Here is a 15,281-nt window from a genome sequence, read left to right as displayed (position 1 = left end):
TAATGCTACCTTACTAGATGACCTAACACATAATCCTGTAATATATTAACACTAGATGACCTAACACATAATCCTGTAATATGTTAACATTAGATGACCTAACACATAATCCTGTAATATATTAACATTAGATGACCTAACACATAATCCTGTAATATGTTAACATTAGATGACCTAACACATAATCCTGTAATATGTTAACATTAGATGACCTAACACATAATCCTGTAATACATTAACATTAGATGACCTAACGTATACTGATCAAATGTATTGACAATTAATTACTGTCATTATTAACACTAGATGACCTAACACATAATCCTGTAATATGTTAACATTAGATGACCTAACACATAATCCTGTAATACATTAACATTAGATGACCTAACGTATACTGATCAAATGTATTGACAATTAATTACTGTCATTATTAACACTAGATGACCTAACACATAATCCTGTAATATGTTAACATTAGATGACCTAACACATAATCCTGTAATATATTAACATTAGATGACCTAACACATAATCCTGTAATATGTTAACATTAGATGACCTAACACATAATCCTGTAATATGTTAACATTAGATGACCTAACGTATACTGATCAAATGTATTGACAATTAATTACTGTCATGGACTCTTCACCCACAGGAGTTATTGAAAACTTTATGTTCCACAAGAAACAGTATTAAGTTTAAACTTGTCTCATGTTAAACTCACTTAAACTGACTTCATACCCCACTCATTCGCTGTAATACCTTTCTAGTGAGAAGGTATACCGAGGTATACAGTTACTGTATTTTTCTGCTCAGTTAGGAGACCGTGTGCAGGACTTATTTTATGCTGGATGGATGCTTAGCGTGCACACAAACACACACACACACATTTTCTCGAATGAGACGGGGAGAAGAAGACAACAGCTGGCAGACACTCAATTCAATACTGAGCCGCCTGCTGAAAACCTCCAGACGCAGACGCAGTAGTCAACAAACAGACTAAATCCTTTACCAAATCAGCTTAGTAGACTAAATCAGCAATGCTCTTTATTAACTAGAGTACCTCAATATGTCCAGTCATTGAGTTAAAATAAGAGTTACTAAACCCCGGGGGTTAATGATGTAGTGTAAACTACGTGGTTCGAGTCCTGAATGCTGATTGGCTGACAGCCGTGGTATATCAGACCATATACCACGGGTATGACAAAACATGTATTTTTTTTACTGCTCTAATTACGGTGGTAAACAGTTTATACTGGCAATAAGGCACATCGGGGGGTTGTGATGTATGGCCAATATACCCTGACCAAGGGCTGTGTTTAGGCACTGTGTCCAGAACAGCCCTTAGCCGTGGTGTATTGGCCATATACCACACCTCCTCTGGCCTTATTTCTTAAGTGTAAACCACGTGGTTCAAGCCCTGAATGCTGGGGGGGGGGGGGTGCAACTCAATGTTAGGAAGGTGTTCTTACGGTTTTGTACACTCAGTGTATATCTAAGGGTTACTGCCCTGTACTATTCAGTCTGTCCCATTCCTTATATAGGTTACTACAAGTAGTGCACTATGGAAGGAATAAGGTCTCATTTGTGATGCAGGCATTATCTTAGCTAGCCCGCCATGCATACCAATGAACTCTGAGTGGTTTTCTCTCTCCTAATGGTAACGGGCCATCATTATGTTAGCCAGCGAGCAGCTCAGTCCTGTTACTGATATTGATCTGTTGTTGTGGACTGAAACGCAAAGCTTTCCACATGAAGGCTCTTCCTTTGAGCCAGTTTGCTACAGCAGGAAATTGCTCCTGCAGCAAAAGGAAATGTGAATTATTATGCGGATTATAACTAATGGACGTTTTTGTAAGGGTTGGTACATTTTTCGTAAGAGAAAATCAGGTCTGAGATTTCTACAAAACTTCGGAAGCCTTTTTAAACCTCAGTGTTTTACATTTCCTGCATTACAGTTTTTCATCGTGTCTGAGACATTTCTAGAACAGTGAGGAGGAGGAAGGCAGGTCATGGCTTCGCTGCGCTGAGATATACACCCTATGGCGGCTTCCTGGTTTATTGAATGATACACCCTATGGCGGCTTCCTGGTTTATTGAATGATACACCCTATGGCGGCTTCCTGGTTTATTGAATGATACACCCTATGGCGGCTTCCTGGTTTATTGAATGATACACCCTATGGCGGCTTCCTGGTTTATTGAATGATACACCCTATGGCGGCTTCCTGGTTTATTGAATGATACACCCTATGAAGGCTTCCTGGTTTATTGAATGATACACCCTATGGCGGCTTCCTGGTTTATTGAATGATACACCCTATGAAGGCTTCCTGGTTTATTGAATGATACACCCTATGGCGGCTTCCTGGTTTATTGAATGATACACCCTATGGCGGCTTCCTGGTTTATTGAATGATACACCCTATGGCGGCTTCCTGGTTTATTGAATGATACACCCTATGGCGGCTTCCTGGTTTATTGAATGATACACCCTATGAAGGCTTCCTGGTTTATTGAATGATACACCCTATGAAGGCTTCCTGGTTTATTGAATGATACACCCTATGGCGGCTTCCTGGTTTATTGAATGATACATCCTATGGCGGCTTCCTGGTTTATTGAATGATACACCCTATGACGACATCCTGGTTTATTGAATGATACAGCCTATGGTGGCTTCCGGTTTATTGATTTTGAAAAGGAGGCGGACACAATCCTTTAGGCAAAACTGAAAAAGGAGGGGAGATCTTCGTGGCCTATACTCAGCCTTGTCTCAGGATGGTAAGTTTGTGGTTGGAGATATCTCTCTAGTGGTGTGGGGGCTGTGCTTTGGCAAAGTGGGTGGGGTTATATCCTGTCTGTTTGGTCCTGTCCAGGGGTAGCGTTATCTTATCTTATCTCACCTCATTTGCTCACATTGTATATAGACTTATTTTTCTACTGTATTATAGACTGTATGTTTGTTTTACTCCATGTGTAACTCTGTGTTGTTGTATATGTCGAACTGCTTTGCTTTATCTTGGCCAGGTCTCTCTCAGGTCTCTCTCTCTCTCTCTCTCTCTGAGGACCTGAGCCCTAGGACCATGCCTCAGGACTACCTGGCCTGATGTCTCCTTGCTGTCCCTAGTCCACCTGGTCGCGCTGCTGCTCCAGTTTCAACTGTTCTGCCTGCGGCTATGAAACACTGACCTGTTCACCGGACGTGCTACCTGTCCCAGACCTGCTGTTTTCAACTCTCTAGAGACAGCAGGAGCGGTAGAGATACTCTGAATGATCGGATATGAAAAGCCAACTGACATTTACAGCTGAGGTGCTGACCTGCTGCACCATCTACAACCACTATGATTATTATTATTTGACCCTGCTGGTCATCTATTAACATTTGAACATCTTGGCCATGTTCTGTTATAATCTCCACCCGGCACAGCCAGAAGAGGACTGGCCACCCCACATAGCCTGGTTCATCTCTAGGTTTCTTCCTAGGTTTAAGCCTTTCTAGGGAGTTTTTCCTAGCCACCGTGCATCTACACCTGCATTGTTTGCTGTTTGGGGTTTTAGACTGGGTTTCTGTGCAGCACTTTGTGACATCAGCTCATGTAGGAAAAACTTTATAAATCCATTTGATTGAAACATGATTTAACTAGTTAAAGGCTGATTTGTAAATCATATATACATAAATATAATTTTAAAAAACAGTACACCACACTTCCTATGCATCTTGTAAAAACGGGTTCATCTCAATATCTAAATATCTCAATATCTAATGCCCTTCATCTGCATTGATCTGAGTGTAGTTTTTCATCAAATGAGAGATTTAATTTCAACCAGTAGAGAATATGAAATGTTTTTATGCATTATATTATAAATACAAGTTCAGTCTGTATTTCAATGCACATCTGATGTGCATTATAAACACAGAGGAAGAAAGAGGTGGCTAGAGAGGTGTAAAAGACAGAAAGGGAAAGAGGTAAGAAGAGAGGAGCAGGGAAGACAGCATATGATTAATGAATCACAGTGCTACCCTAATATTCTCTCAGTTCATCACAATTACATAATAGTGTCTCTAGTGGTGTCTCTTAACCAGCCTTGGACTCCCAGTCGGCCCAAAGGTTATCTTAAGCGCGGGTGAGGTGGCGATGATGGGACTGGGGGTTGGCATCCTCTCTCACATCAAAACATACCTGCAGATGAGAGACAGATGGAGAGAGAGAACATGATTAAGCCTTGTGTTTTTTAAAATTCGAACACTGTCAGGCATCATAATGATCAGGAGGTGAAATGCAAAATGACCTTGGATCATTAACTCTGGTACTACTGCATCTCTATCTGTATTTCAATTTAAAGCATCTCTTTAATAATACTTCCTGTTGACCTGACCAAGTGACCTCTCACCTCTGATCATGCTGTGCCCTCTATGTAGCCAGTTCAGATGAGAGAGGGATTCTCCGACACAGCTGATATAACCCTAGAGGATTTAGGGAGAAGAGGAGAGATGGATGAAGTGAAGGAGAGAAACAGTTATTGAGATAATAAGGTAGTTAAAGAGACAGTGTTCAACAGGAATCTGTGTGTGTGGCCTCACCTGGTGTCCACACCACACTAAGTGGCTGCAGAGTACTTTATACTGAAAAACATGAACGGAAACACGAGGACAAACCATATAGAGTGGTTACAGAAATAATGAAGTGTCTTACTATTCTCCATGGTTGGCCCTCTTGCCTAGTCTTTGAAGGTGGAAGGAACCACAGTTATACACCTGAGCCTGCTTACTACACAACACAATCCATCAATCAGATTGATACATGAGTGTGTAGGTGTGGGTTATAGGCTGTCTAATTGTTCTACATTTTTTCAATATGGGTGATTTAAAATAGCCTGTGTTGTTTTTTTACAGACATCACACCCTTACCTAAACAGCACCCTCACCTGAGAAGTAGAAATTGCAGGGAGAGTAACTGGGAATTTAATAACTGCAGTTGACATAGTTAAGTAAATGGAAGAATACTCTTATTGCAGGGAACAGCACCCTCTTTGAAGAAGTAGGAGGTGAAGATCTCCCGCACACGGATTTCCTCTCTTGCTGCGTTGTTGGACCCCGTCCTTGAAACATCCTGCAGAGCACCAGACTTCTCCTCTGGCACACGGCGGATCGAGCTGCAGATCCCCTCCTGGTCCTCATGTCCATTCCCTTGAAGTCATGCAGGACACAGGTAGCCTTCACACATGCCTGAATTCCCCCACGAGGCAGTCCCAGATGGCCCTGGTCACCCAACCGTGCAGTGCCCTACATGGTAACTGTAGGAAATCGTTCTGAAGCAATCTCCAGTTACAAGGTATCTGTAGGAATATGGAAGACAATGTAATTATTAGACTTTTACATCACCAGGTCATTGTGGATTACTAAAGTATAGTATCCCTGATAACAAATCATGACAACATTGGATAGATAGATGCATGTGCACACATATGTTCATGTGTAGCATGTGACAACAGCAGGATCATAACAAGGATAGCATCACAAATGAATACATAAATACCACTTGAAGCTTGATGATGAGTTGATCATTTGAATCAGCTGTACAATGCTGAGGCAAAAATCAAAATGTGCCCCTCTTTGAGTCCCCAGGACAAGGACTGAGAACCACTGCTCTTCATTGGGACCTATTCATCTGCACACAGGCTTTCATAGCTCTCAATATCTGAGGACAAAAAACCTAAACCTACTATTATCTTTGTCCTCACTTCTATTATCTCGGTCCTCACTTCTATTATCTCCGTCCTCACTTCTATTATCTCCGTCCTCACTTCTATTCTCTCTGTCCTCACTTCTATTATCTCCGTCCTCACTTCTATTATCTCATCCTCACTTCTATTATCTCCGTCCTCACTTCTATTATCTCCGTCCTCACTTCTATTATCTTCGTCCTCACTTCTATTATCTCCGTCCTCACTTCTATTATCTCCGTCCTCACTTCTATTATCTCCGTCCTCACTTCTATTATCTCCGTCCTCACTTCTATTATCTCCGTCCTCACTTCTATTATCTCCGTCCTCACTTCTATTATCTCCGTCCTCACTTCTATTATCTCCGTCCTCACTTCTATTATCTCCGTCCTCACTTCTATTATCTCCGTCCTCACTTCTATTATCTCCGTCCTCACTTCTATTATCTCCGTCCTCACTTCTATTCTCTCTGTCCTCACTTCTATTATCTCCGTCCTCACTTCTATTATCTCCGTCCTCACTTCTATTATCTCCGTCCTCACTTCTATTATCTCCGTCCTCACTTCTATTATCTCCGTCCTCACTTCTATTATCTCCGTCCTCACTTCTATTATCTCCGTCCTCACTTCTATTATCTCCGTCCTCACTTCTATTATCTCCGTCCTCACTTCTATTATCTTCGTCCTCACTTCTATTATCTCCGTCCTCACTTCTATTATCTCATCCTCACTTCTATTATCTCCGTCCTCACTTCTATTATCTCCGTCCTCACTTCTATTATCTCCGTCCTCACTTCTATTATCTCCGTCCTCACTTCTATTATCTCCGTCCTCACTTCTATTATCTCCGTCCTCACTTCTATTATCTCCGTCCTCACTTCTATTATCTCTGTCCTCACTTCTATTCTCTCTGTCCTCACTTCTATTATCTCCGTCCTCACTTCTATTATCTCCGTCCTCACTTCTGGGGACTGGAACTACGCAAAAACACCTGCCTTATCCAGAATAGCCTACTTTCTCACTTTGACAGTTGGGGCTGCTATCTTTTCACCCTCCTCCAAGGCTGATAGCTAGCTACCTACAAATGCATTTGGAAACAGGGCAGCAAGGTTTGTTTGTCACCTGCACGTTTTAGATCATATTACTATCGACCTGTGAATACATTAATGAAATGGAGAATGGATTAAACTATTTACCCATTTAACAACCAGACCTTCATACAAACTTGCTATGCTGAATTCTTGACGCACAATCTAACATGCTGCCAGCACGCCCACAAGCGAGCTACTCTGGATGGTCGAAGCAGCATTCTGCAATTTAGCGGTGCTAGTGTACCCATGTCGTAAACCAGCATTTCCCAAACCCGGTCCTGGGGACCCTAAGGGGTGCATGTTTTGGTTTTTGCCCGAACGCTACACAGCTGATACACTGTAAAACTGGATGAGTTACGGCTACTAAATACTTTTTTTGGGGGGGGAAACAGATTACCTCAAAATTATGTTAAGAACCTTAAAATAGCTGAAGTTAGCAGTATCTACCTTCATATAAGTAATACAAAATTCTGCTCTTTGAATAAAGTATACTCTCATTGTCATGTAAATCAACTTTTTGATTTCCTCCACATAAAAAAAAACACTAGTTAAATTAAATCGATATTGTGACATGAACATCACAATCTTTTTATGTCAAAGTCACTTCATAAGTGTGTAGGTGCAATACTTGAAATGTTTGAGTTTAGCAAAGTCACCCGTACTTACTTCTATATTGTAATTCACCATTACTCAAATGGAACTGTAAGTTAACTTAGAACATTTTAGGAAACTGATGAGCAAAATGTTTCTCAATTAGCCTTAACTCAAATAAACAGTAAATACAAAACAGTGAGTTTAACTACACTGGAAAAGCTCAAGTTCAGAAGCACCTTAGACAATTACACATTGTCAACTTCACAGTGCAGGTGTGAAAAAACATATTCAAACCTCCAAAACTGCTCTGTTCCATAAAGGGTAAACAGGTTGCCTCGGGCCAGAGAGGAAGAGGTGAAGAGAGAGGTAAATGAGAGTGTTGGATTTGGTCAACAAAATGTTTTAATGGCTTATTTGATCAAAATAAAAGTTTTGTAATGCTTAGGTTGTTAGATGTGCACTGACATATGGTAAGTAGGACACGTGACATCCCTGAAATGTTGAGAAAAAACAATATTGGAGTTCTCTCAAGACAGCTATGCATTTTCATGACATGAAGCTAGAAGCAAAGCATCTCTCTCCATGTTACCCACACCCGGTCCCCATCATTACACACACCAGGTCCCCATCACTACCCACACCTGGTCCCCATCATTACCCACACCTGGTCCCCATCATTACACACACCAGGTCCCCATCATTACCCACACCTGGTCCCCATCATTACCCACATCTGGTCCCCATCATTACCCACACACCTGGTCCCAATCATTACCCACACCAGGTCCCCATCATTACCCATACCTGGTCCCCATCATTGCCCACACCTGGTCACCATCATTACACACACCTGGTCCCCATCATAACCAACACCTGGTCCCCATCATTACCCATACCTGGTCCCCATCATTACACATACCTGGTCCTCATCATTACCCACACCTGGTCCCCATCATTACCCACACCTGGTCCCCATCATTACCCACACCTGGTCCCTATCATAACCCACACCTGGTCCCCATCATTACCCACACCTGGTCCCCATCTTTACCCATACCTGGTCCCCATCATTACCCATACCTGGTCCCCATCATTACCCATACCTGGTCCACATCATTACCCACACCTGGTCCCCATCATTACCCATACCTGGTCCCCATCATTACCCATACCTGGTCCCCATCATTACCCACCCCTGGTCCCCATCATTATCCATACCTGGTACCCATCATTACCCACACCTGGTGCCCATCATTACCCACACCTGGTCCCCATCATTACCCATACCTGGTCCACATCATTACCCACACCTGGTCCCCATCATTACCCATACCTGGTCCCCATCATTACCCATACCTGGTCCCCATCATTACCCACACCTGGTCCCCATCATTATCCATACCTGGTATCCATCATTACCCACACCTGGTGCCCATCATTACCCATATCTGGTCCTCATCATTACCCACACCTGGTCCCCATCATTACCCACACCTGGTTATCACTATTATCCACACCTGGTCCCCATCATTACCCATACCTGGTCCCCATCTTAACCAACACCTGGTCCCAATCATTACCCACACCTGGTCCCCATCATTACCCATACCTGGTCCCCATCATAACCCACACCTGCTCCCCATCATTACCCATACCTGGTCCCCATCATTACCCATACCTGGTCCCCATCATTACCCACACCTGGTCCCCATCATTACCCACACCAGGTCCCCATCATTACCCACACCTGTTCCCCATCATTATCCACAACTGGTCCCCATCATTACCCACACCTGTTCCCATCATTATCCACACCTGGTCCCCATCATTACCCACACCTGGTCTCCACATAACCAACACCTGGTCCCCATCATGACCCACACCTGGTCCCCATCATAACCAACACCTGGTCCCCATCATTACCCACACCTGGTCCCCATCATTACCCATACCTGGTCCCCATCATTACCCATACCTCGTCCCCATCAATACCCATACCTGGTCCCCATCATTACCCATACCTGGTCCCCATCATTACCCATACCTGGTCCCCATCATTACCCATACCTGGTCCCCATCATTACCCATACCTGGTCCCCATCATAACCAACACCTGGTCCCCATCATTACCCATTCCTGGTCCCCATCATTACCCATACCTGGTCCCCATCATTACCCATACCTGGTCCCCATCATATCCAACACCTGGTCCGAATCATTACCCACACCTGGTCCCCATAATTACCCATACCTGGTCCCCATCATAACCAACACCTGGTCCCCATTCTTACCCATAACTGGTCCCCATCATTACCCATACCTGGTCCCCATCATTACCCATACCTGGTCCCCATCAATACCCATACCTGGTCCCCATCATTACCCATACCTGGTCCCCATCATTACCCATACCTGGTCCCCATCATTACCCATACCTGGTCCCCATCATTACCCATACCTGGTCCCCATCATAACCAACACCTGGTCCCCATCATTACCCATTCCTGGTCCCCATCATTACCCATACCTGGTCCCCATCATTACCCATACCTGGTCCCCATCATAACCAACACCTGGTCCCAATCATTACCCACACCTGGTCCCCATCATTACCCATACCTGGTCCCCATCATTACCCATACCTGGTCCCCATCATTACCCACACCTGGTCCCCATCATTACCCACACCAGGTCCCAATCATTACCCACACCTGGTCCCCATCATTATCCACACCTGGTCCCCATCATTACCCACACCTGGTCCCCATCATTACCCATACCTGGTCCCCATCATTACCCATACCTGGTCCCCATCATAACCAACACCTGGTCCCAATCATTACCCACACCTGGTCCCCATCATTACCCATACCTGGTCCCCATCATTACCCATACCTGGTCCCCATCATTACCCACACCTGGTCCCCATCATTACCCACACCAGGTCCCCATCATTACCCACACCTGGTCCCCATCATTATCCACACCTGGTCCCCATCATTAGCCATACCTAGTCCCCATCATAACCAACACCTGGTCCCCATCATTACCCATACCTGGTCCCCATCATTACCCATACCTGGTCCCCATCATTACCGACACCTGGTCCCCATCATTATCCACACCTGGTCCCCATCATTATCCACACCTGGTCCCCATCATTACCCACACACCTGGTCCCCATCATTACCCACACCTGGTCCCCACCATTACCCACACCTGGTCCCCACCATTACCCACTCCTGGTCCCCATCATTACCCACACCTGGTCCCCATCATTACCCACACCTGGTCCCCATCAATACCCATACCTGGTCCCCATCATTACCCACACCTGGTCCCCATCATTACCCACTCCTGGTCCCCATAATTATCCACACCTGGTCCCCATCATTACCCACACCTGGTCCCCATCATTACCCACACCTGGTCCCCATCATTATCCACACCAGGTTATCATTATTATCCACACCTGGTCCCCATCATTATCCACACCTGGTCCCCATCATTACCCATACCTGGTCCCCATCATTACCCATACCTGGTCCCCATCATTACCCATACCAGGTCCCCATCATTACCCATACCTGGTCCCCATCATAACCCACACCTGGTCCCCATCATTACCCATACCTGGTCCCCATCATTACCCATACCTGGTCCCCATCATAACCAACACCTGGTCCCCATCATTACCCACACCTGGTCCCCATCATTACCCATACCTGGTCCCCATCATTACCCATACCGGGTCCCCATCATAACCAACACCTGGTCCCCATCATTACCCACACCTGGTCCCCATCATTACCCATACCTGGTCCCCATCATTACCCACACCTGGTCCCCATCATTATCCACACCAGGTTATCATTATTATCCACACCTGGACTTCATCATCATCTTGATTACCTTCCCTTTATCCCTCAGTAGCCTCTGTCATCAGACAGTGTTGGTTTGCTTTCGTCTATGCATTTGTTCATTGTTATTCAACACTCCTTCTGCACCTGCTTCCCGTGACACTTATGTGCCTAGGAGTTAAGACGAGATGCTTCATGGGAAAGACAGAAATGTACAGGTACATAACTGGCCCCTGCATGTCTTAAAAATCTTGATGCATCTTCACTCAGAAACACAGGAAGGGTGCGGAGAATGGTGGTTCATCTGGTGTTGACATCAACTTGTTCCTGTCAGAATATGCACTATAAATTGTGTGACACTGCAGTCTAATGTGACCTGGTACATTTAGGCCCAGTTTCCCGGTGTCACGTTAGCTGGAATAATCATCGGACCAAGGCGCAGCGGAGGTTGAGTTCCACATCTTTATTTCTAAGTGAAACTTAAGCAAAACAAACAATAAAGAAACAACGAAACGTGACTAAGCGGTGCACATGCACAAAACACAAAACAATATCCCATAAACACAGGTGGGGAAAAACAGCTACTTAAATTTGATCCCCAATTAGAGACAACGATTACCAGCTGCCTCTAATTGGGAATCATACAAATCACCAATGTAACGGATGTGAAACGGCTAGCTTAGTTAGCGGTGGTGTGCGCTAAATAGCGATTCAATCGGTGACGTCACTTGCTCTGAGACCTTGAAGCAGTGTAACGGATGTGAAACGGCTAGCTTAGTTAGCGGTGGTGTGCGCTAAATAGCGATTCAATCGGTGACGTCACTTGCTCTGAGACCTTGAAGCAGTGGTTCCCCTTGCTGAGCAAGGCTTTTGTGGAGCGATGGGTAACGATGCTTCGTGGGTGCCTGTTGTTGATGTGTGCAGAGGGTCCCTGGTTTGCGCCCGGGTATGGGCGAGGGGACGGTATAAAGTTATACTGTTACACCAACATAGGAAATAAACTTAGAACACCACATAGAACTAAATAAACTAGATCACCCCCAGTCACGCCCTGACCTACTTCACCATCGAGAAACAATGGCTCTCTATGGTCAGGGAGTGACACCCGGGCACAGATTAAGCCAAGTGCTAGACTAAAACAGGATGTGAATGGAGATTCTCCATGGAAAAAGCCTATTAGTTCTAGACCAGGCTTAATCTGTGCCTGGGAAACGTGCCCTTGAAGTTCAGTGTGGATTCAAATGAAAACTTCTCAAATGTATGCTACAGGCTACATACTGTATGACCTTTAGATCTTAAATCCTCCGGATGTCAGCCAATGCCGCTTCCCTCATTCCAATTAGAATTTGAGCTGAATCCTCAATTGACCAGTGTCACTCAGAATGTGTACAGAAAATAATTTTAGATACACGGAAGTGGACTGATCCTAGATGAATGACTGTGGACGAATAGGAGGAGGGGACACACACACAAAAGCAGAATGTTGACAGGCGTTCTCGGGCAAACATCCATTTGACTGCATGCGCACGTGTTAAGACAGCACACACACAAACCACAGCCACTTGACTAATTCATGCACTTCATTACTAGCTAGATAGCTAGCTAACTTTGATTACTAGCTAGTGCTAATTAAAATCTGAAACGATAATTTTGTCTCACTACCCAGATAAGTTAGCTAACGTTAGCTCAAATCAAATCAAAGTCTATTCGTCACGTGCGCTGAATACAACAGGTAGACCTTACAGTGAAATGCTTACTTACAAGCTGCACTGTCAGGTTCAGGTATTTTTACCTCTTCTATGAGCCTAAACAGGTTCTCTAGTCACTCACGAACAGTCAAGGCAAATAAACGTGTTCTAGACTCTCACACTCAGCTGGCATCTGTTTGGCTCACTTGCTAAGCAGCAAGATATTTAATTACAATTGAGGTCTGAAGTTTACATACACCTCAGTCAAATACATTTAAACTCAGTTTTTCACAATTCCTGACATTTAATCCAAGTAACACTTCCCTGTCTTAGGTCGGTTAGGATCACCACTTTATTTTAATAAACTTCAGAGTGTTTTCTATACACACATACTTATCATATGCATTTACTATATTCCTGGCATGAGTAGCAGGACGTTGAAATGTTGCGCGATTTTTAACAAAAAGTTGCGAAAAGCTGCGAGAATTCGCATCATCCGTAACAGGTTAAGCCATTTTTGCCACATCTTTGGATGTACGCTTGTGGTCATTGTCCATTTGGAAGACCCATTTGTGGCCAAGCTTTAACTTCCTGACTGATGTCTTGAGATGTTGCTTCAATATATCCACGTAATTTTCCATTCTCATGATGCCATCTACTTTGTGAAGTGCACCAGTCCCTCCTGCAGCAGAGCACCCCCACAACATGATGCTGCCACCCCCGTGGGATGGTGTTCTTCGGCTTGCAAGCCTCCCCCTTTTTCCTCCAAACATGACGATGGTCATTATAACAATGGTCATGTGCAGTTGCAAACCGTAGTCTGGCTTTTTTATGGCGGTTTTGGAGCAGTGGCTTCTTCTTTGCTGAGCAGCCTTTCAGGTTATGTCGATATAGGACTTGTTTTACTGTGGGTATAGATACTTTGTAGCTGTTTCCTCCAACATTTTCACAAGGTCCTTTGCTGTTGTTCTGGAATTGATTTGCACTTTTCGCACCAAAGTATGTTCAACTCTAGGAGACAGAACGCGTCTCCTTCCTGAGCGGTATGACAGCTGCGTGGGCCCATGGTGTTTATACTTGCTAGCTACTGCTTGTACAGATGAACGTGGTACCTTCAGGCATTTTGAAATTGCTCCCAAGGATGAGCCAGACTTGTGGAGAGCTACAAGGTCTCGGCTGATTTCTTTTGATTTTCCCATGATGTCAAGCAAAGAGGCACTGGGTTTGAAGGTAGGCCTTGAAATACATCCACAGGTACACCTCCAATTGACTCAAATTATGTCAATTAGCCTATCAGAAGCTTCTAAAGCTATGACATAATTGTCTGGAATTTTCCAAGCTGTTTAAAGGCACAGTCAACATAGTGTATGTACATTTCTGACCCACTGGAATTGTGATACAGTGAATTATAAGTGAAATAATCTGTCTGTCAACAATTGCTGGAAATAATTAATTGTGTCATGCACAGAGTAGATGTCCTAACAGACTTGCCAAAACTATAGTTTGTTAACAAGAAATTTGTGGTTGAAAAACGAGTTTTAATGTCTCCAACCTAAGTGTATGTAAACTTCTGACTTCAACTGTATTTACAGTTGTGGACTTGAAAACAAAATGATTATACTTAACAAAATATCAATTCCATGACGTTTGTTCTTTCCATGTTTTAAGATTCTCCAATACATCAGACGACTATTCGCAAAAAAAACCCACTAACATTTACTAAGGACGTACAGCACGTTACCCACATTGATGACATCTGTTAACTTTTAGTGTCAAACGGCTACAAACTCATTGGGTTTACTTCTTGCAAAAACAAATATCACAGCCCTCCTTAACTTAAAACCTGTTATGCTGTTCACTTCAATAATACAAAGAAAGTGCTGAGCACTCAAATATTAAATAGTCACGCCCTGACCATAGAGAAGGTCAGGGCGTGACTGGGGGTATTCTAGTTTAATATTTCTATGTTGTGTTCTAGTTATTATTTTCTATGTCGGTGTGTTGTATGATTCCCAATTAGAGTCAGCTGGTAATCGTTGTCCCTAATTGGGGATCATATTTGAGTAGCTATTTTTCCCACCTGTGTTTGTGGGATATTATTTTGTATTTCTGCACGTAGTCACGTTTCGTTGTTCGTTATTTGAGTTTTTTGTTTTGCTGTTTTGCTGTTTAAGTTTCACTTAGAAATCAAGATGTGGAACTCTACATATGCTGCGCCTTGGTCCGTCTCTCCTCACGTTCCTGACATAAATAAACATTGTAGTCACACAGAAGTGTCAATTAGGTACAACACCAATATTACGATGCCCACAATCA

Source organism: Oncorhynchus mykiss, chromosome 14 (genome assembly GCF_057628025.1).
Source record: "Oncorhynchus mykiss isolate SJ-2025 chromosome 14, ASM5762802v1, whole genome shotgun sequence".
NCBI lineage: Eukaryota > Metazoa > Chordata > Actinopteri > Salmoniformes > Salmonidae > Oncorhynchus > Oncorhynchus mykiss.
Note: the sequence above shows the minus strand (reverse complement) of the source record.